Source organism: Gavialis gangeticus, unplaced genomic scaffold (genome assembly GCF_001723915.1).
Source record: "Gavialis gangeticus isolate Ggan-Ray unplaced genomic scaffold, GavGan_comp1, whole genome shotgun sequence".
Lineage (NCBI taxonomy): Eukaryota > Metazoa > Chordata > Crocodylia > Gavialidae > Gavialis > Gavialis gangeticus.
Genome location: NW_017728994.1, coordinates 76767195 through 76773194, shown reverse-complemented (window position 1 = coordinate 76773194; position 6000 = coordinate 76767195). Strand labels below are relative to the sequence as shown.

Below are 6000 nucleotides of genomic sequence, written 5' to 3'. Positions count from 1 at the left end.
TGCACCTTTGGATGCATGACAAGGTATGGCTGGCCTTGCTGGCTGCAATCGGGCATTGGCAGCTCATGTTCATCTTGGAGTTGATAATGACTCCAAGATCCCTTTCTGCCTCTGTGCTTTCAAGGAGGGAACTCCCCAGCCTGTATACATGCTGTGGATTCCTTCTCTCAAGGTGCAGCACCCTGCATTTGTCTATGTTGAACCCCATCCTATTTTCATCTGCCCACTTTTGTAGTCTGTCTAAATCTATTTGCAGTCTCTCTTTCCCTTCAAGTGTGCCCATTTTTGCCCCACATCTTAGTGTCATCAGCAAACTTGGACAGCATGCTTTCCACCCCCTCGTCCAAGTCGCTGAAGATGTTAAACAGTGCGGGCCCGAGGACCAAGCCCTGGGGTACCCCACTGCTCACATCTTGCCAGGTTGAGTACAACCCATCCACCACTACTCTCTGGGTGCACCTCATCAGCCAATTTTTTACCCATCCAACTGTGCAGGCATCAATGCCACAGTCGCTTAATTTATTAATGAGGATGGGGTGCGAGACAGTGTCAAAGGCCTTCTTAAAGTCTAGAAAGACTATGTCCATGGTGACACCATCATCCAAGGATTTAGTTACTTGGTCATAAAAGGCAATCAGGTTGGTCAGGCAGGACCTGCCTTTGATGAACCCATGCTGATTGCCACTGAGAATGATCTCCCCTGCTGGCCCCCCACAGATGTGCTTCTTGATGATCCTCTCCAAGATCTTCCCGAGCACCAAGGTGAGGCTTAGAGGCCTATAGTTATTTGGGTCCTCCCTCCTCTCTTTCTTGAAAATTGGGACCACATTAGCCAGTTTCCAATCCCCCGGCACCTGGCCAGAAACATGGGGGATGGCAGGGATTAGATGGCAAGGATACAGAACCACGTTGGTCTTCAGGCAAAAGTAATCAGAATTTTTGGAGAGGTAATATCTTTTATTAGACCAACTAGATAATTTCATTTTTTAGAAAAATAATGTTCTTCATGTGAGCTAAGAATATTATTTGCTGTTCTCTGGCAAGACATATGGAGACACACAGCAAATCAATTGTTAAACACCTGCTACCTCCGCACACAGGGTGCCTATATATTAGCGCAAAGGCTGCTTGATGCACTGTAACTACAGTGCATTGGAGCAAACTCAATTGATTCTACTGGAGCCTGGTAACTACCAAACTCCAGCCAGCCTCTGCATCTTGTGGATCAGCATCCCCATGCTTCAAAATGCCAGTGGGGGCATTTTACCTAAAGCTTGTCAAACAAACTTTAGATAAAGCACTCTTGCCACCATTCTGAAGCACAGGGACACTGATACATGAGATATTCTGGGAACTTTACTTAGACCCGCTCTAATTAAAACATCCTCCCACACTCTGGAGCATGTGTATAGATGACCTGTTCAGAGATGGCTACAGCAAATTTTCAGGTTTGCAATATTAACTGGCTTATTGTGACCTATCCTTTAAATTTCTCTTGGAAATTCCCACAATTTATCTCTGACATTATGAAAGAAAATTAGCAAATTGGGGGTGGGAGGAGACACTGCCACCCAGAGCCCTGCGGTGTCACCGCTCCACCTCTGGCCATGTGGGCACCTCCACTCCCCGTGTCCCCCCATCTCTTGCTCTTGTCTGTCTGCCATGGGGGGAGAGGCATGGTCACCCATTGGATGTGCTGGTGAGGCTGGAGCAGCAGGAGGCAAGGCTAGTGCTGTGCCACCAGCACCCTGCGCTGCTGCCACCTCCAAGGAGCAAGGCTGTGGGGGTGAGGCCAGCAGTGCTGGCCTCGCCTCCACCCCCACTCCATCCCCACTGTCTGCCTCCAAGAAGTGAGGGGTGGGGGCAAGGCCAGCACTGGCCTCACCTCCTGCTCTGGCCCCTCAGTCCTCACCATCATGGCAGCACTCCACTGTGTGTGTCTGTATGTGCAGAGCACTCTGATTGGTTACTTCAATCAACATTGTTATTGGTTGTCTCGTCAGCCAATCAGAGTGTGAATAAAGTGTTATGGACAGACAGACAGACACACTAAGATTTTTATTATATTAGAATAGCTATCCACCAGTTCACGTTTCTGTTTATACCTGCAATGTATCTAAGAGAATAGTATGTAGATGTCATAGGATAGGGGATATGGAATCAGAACTCAGGGATATTTTTGATTATTCATAGATTTGTCTAGAATGAAATGTTGCCATTTCATCCAGAGTACTCAGTTCTCAATGCCTGAACTGCTTAAGGCCCATCAATTTGGCAAAAAAAAAAAAAAAAATTAAAAAAAAATCACTCACTTTGTGAATCTGAACTATCACTTACGAAGATATTTTTTCTCACTGAAAATAGTTGGCACCTGTGAAAATTATCTTATTTTTGTTTTTTAAAAAGGCATAAGCAAACTGTCTAAGCTTTGCATAAAATTTTAGATAATGTGATTTTTCTACTCCATTTGCCAGGGATTCATCTTTTTCCTTGGTTCTACTCATAACCTTACTTTCATGTAAACATACAGTCATACAGAGATATCTATGCATGCATGTATGGGTGAAAACACGTCTGGGTAGTCAGAGATGAATGCACTCAGGAGTACAAGAAGTTCTTAAAAAAGCAGGAACAGTAATGTTCAGCATACCAAAATGACCTTTATTTTTTAGTTTCATGTTTTATAACAGTCAGTGAATTGTAAAATATATTTTACTTGCCTTCCATTTAATTTTGCTTTAAAAAAGCTATTACATATTTTACTTAAATTGTATATAAAAAGATAGGAGGACAAGGCAGAGAGACTTGGTTTGAAGTTTGAAAATAGTGTGAATACCGCTTTGCCACTTCATATTCCTGCAGTTAGTCTCTTTTCAGAATGTTCCTTCAGTCTGGTTGGTGCTCCTCTAAAATACAAAAAAAAAAGGTATTACTGGCAGCATTTGAAAAAGTGCTATTTTAAACAGTATGAAGCACATGCAAAAAATAAATGTAGTAAAAGTAGCCTTTCACAATATCCTTAGTGTAGCATTCCTTAGAATGTATGTGTTTTTGTTGAATGAAAAGCAGATGAGATGAGAGATGATTTTCAAGGGCACATAACATGAGAAGTAACAGTATAGACTCTTGGTATACACAAAGATCAATGATCAATCAAAATGATGTGGTTCTGGTATTTAGTTCCTGGTAGCCAAACAATGTAACAGTCTCAGAAACAAAAAACAAAGACTGGGAGTCTTCTTAGGAGAGGCCATGATCCAGGAGAGGATCTTTCTCTCTCTTTTTCTCTGTAGTTGACTCAGGACTGAGAGAATATGCTTCAAAGAAGAATAAGCAAAGATACAGCAGAACATTACTTTAAATCTAATGACACTTGGAGAACAGTACCTGTGCATTTCTACTAGGAATGAGCACTTCTACTGTTTTGAAAGCATTGGCGATGCATAGGGGGTGTACATGGGTGCACGTGCACCTCTTGAGATTGGCCGTGCATCCCCTGGAAGCACCAGCTGCAAAACCTGAAGTGCCTGCAGAAGTGCACTTCCATTTTCACCACTGGTTGTTCCGGGCTTGGCGATCGGCTGCTGGGGCCCCTCCCCGGACACTGATCTGGTGCCCCCGCAGACTCGGGAGGCACCAGTCACCCATGTTTGAAAGTGTGGCTCTTTCTGATGAGTGTTCTTCTATCACTTTTAAAAATAGTAGACAGTATACCCACATTAATTGTTTTAGCAAAAATAATTATTAGTTGTATTTTAGTTATTGTTGGGTCTCTATATTCCTGATTATGGAATAACTATACTAGTTTAGCTAACACATTCACCTATACATTTAAAATAACTTTGAGTATGAATGGAATTAGTAATTGATAATAAATAATATAATTTAAAATATCATTCAATTCTGTCCTCACTCTGATTTTCATCCAATATTCATACAAGTACACAGGAAATGAATGTTACAAACTGCAACTAAATGAAAGATGAATTTTTGGCTTAACTAACTGTCTAGGGCTTGAACTTCTACATGTTACTAAAATGTATATACTGATAATAACCACGTGAAAGAGTGAAGAAGTGGAAGGAATAGTGCTTACAGAAGATGTTTATCATAAATGTAAATAGCTTCTAACAGTAAATAGCCAAAAAGAAAAATCAAATAAAGATGATGAAAAACTAAACAAAAGAATCTTACCATCTGTCACTGGCAATTTTGCAAGCTATAGTTGGTCACTTGAAGGGTTGGGATTCTTTTATCTTGCAGTGCAGACAGGGTAATGGTGCAAGTGAAAATTACAATCCCAGGAAACAAGCTCTTTTGCCACTGAAATTGTTCTTTTATTTCTTTTTACACACACTTAGGATATACTGGTGAAGCCCATTGCTTTGCTTGATGACACTTGTAAGCAGTCAAGAAATAGGAAACGCAGGTAATCTTCAGGCAATTCTATACCTACCATCACATACTCATTCATTTTCTATGGGCAGAAGTACAGAAAATGCATTTGGTTTGGGATTACTCAGTAAGTATAACATCCTGGAACTGATAGTACATGGAATGCAACATGAAAGAGTGATTGCCCTTAAGCCACACTGATGTAATGGAATTCCATTTAATGCAAATCAATATCTACTGCTTGGTATTGATTGACTTTGCTGCTGATTCCATTACATATAAAGGAGTTTTGGACAATGTCAATCAATCTTTCCAGCTGCACTATATCAACTTTCAGAGTACTTCAGAAGCAGAAAGAAATTTCAGAACTGCTGGCTAAGTACAGGTGCTTCATAGAGGGATTATCGCTGTCTCAAGGTCTATTTTTAAATATGAATTCTGTGTCTCAGACTTCAACTCCACCAAACTGACAGTTGGCACAATTCAAGAGGAGAGGTAGGAAGAGTGTCTCTACAACCACCACCTCCATGAGCAGGAGAATAGCTAGAGGCTGATGCACCCTCAGGGTCAATCTAAGGTATATTGCCTGAAATGAGCTGTTGCACCAGTTGAAGATCTTGTGCATTCATCCTCCAGCATCCATCCTTCTTCCCAGTGCCCCCCATAAGAATCCAGTTGCCCTCTAGGGAGTGCTCTGGGTTGCCTAAGCAGTGCAAAGCAGCTGGATTAGGGTCCACAAAGTAAACCCTATGGGCGTGTCCACACATGCAAGCATGTGCACTTGCAGCAGCTCAAATAGAAGTGGTGCAAATTTGAGCCGGGGCTTTCTGCCTCAGTGCACGTGCTTGGACATGCACTTTGTTGTGAAGCAAATTGTGCCACTTGGGGCAAAATAACCCTGCCTGGCTCCTCCCAGATCTGCATCTAGGGGAAGCTAGAACCTGAGGCAAGCACCTGTGCTGTTCCCAGCAGTATAAAAAGCTGCCCTGTCCTGGCCCCAGCAATACAAAAACCTACCCTGGCCAGCAGCTCAGGGTTACTTGACCGTAGGAGCTTCTGGGGCCCAGGCAATTGGTATCTGGGGACACTAGCCCCTTGTGTCAGCTAGACTGCTGAGGCAGTATCCCATATTCACTTTTTAAAATACCCCAAAGTCTACATTCTTCCACAATTAGAACAAAAGAGAGAAAGAGGGACTGACCAGATGGGCAATGTTTTATTGTTATACTTACAATGTTAAAGAAATTTGGAAGCCTATCAGTGTCTCTAGTATCATAATAAAATAAATCCTAAATATCTATGTGTTTTAATGTTTGCTTTGGGTTTCCTTATCACATGGTGAGTGTGTGATGGGGGATGTGGGGTTTGTAGGAGGAGGTAGGAAGGGTGGTGGGGGGATGTGGGTGGATGTGGAGGGATGTGGGGGAATGTGAGTCACTGTGTGGGTAGGTGTGGGGGGACTGTGGGTGTGGGGGCTGCTTAGGAGAGGTGGGTCCCCTGCATAAACACCGCATGCCCCAGGAGGCTGGTGGGGCATGGCCCCACTGGGAGCATGGTGGCAAAGGTAAGCAGGGAGCTCCCGCAGTTGCTGCCGGCACTGTTGGC

The 6000-nt window shown here is 43.1% G+C and overlaps 1 protein-coding gene and 1 long non-coding RNA gene across 2 annotated transcripts in view; both read right to left on the bottom strand.

Moving 5' to 3' along the window:
* The window catches only part of JAKMIP3 (Janus kinase and microtubule interacting protein 3), a 114199-nt gene that overhangs the window by 24287 nt on the left and 83912 nt on the right, over positions 1-6000 (bottom strand). The window lies entirely within an intron of this gene.
* Positions 2641-5185, bottom strand: LOC109287729. Its single transcript, XR_002094954.1, has 2 exons — positions 4195-5185; positions 2641-2906 (listed from the first exon to the last, which is right to left on the bottom strand). It is a non-coding gene; the product is annotated as an uncharacterized LOC109287729 (long non-coding RNA).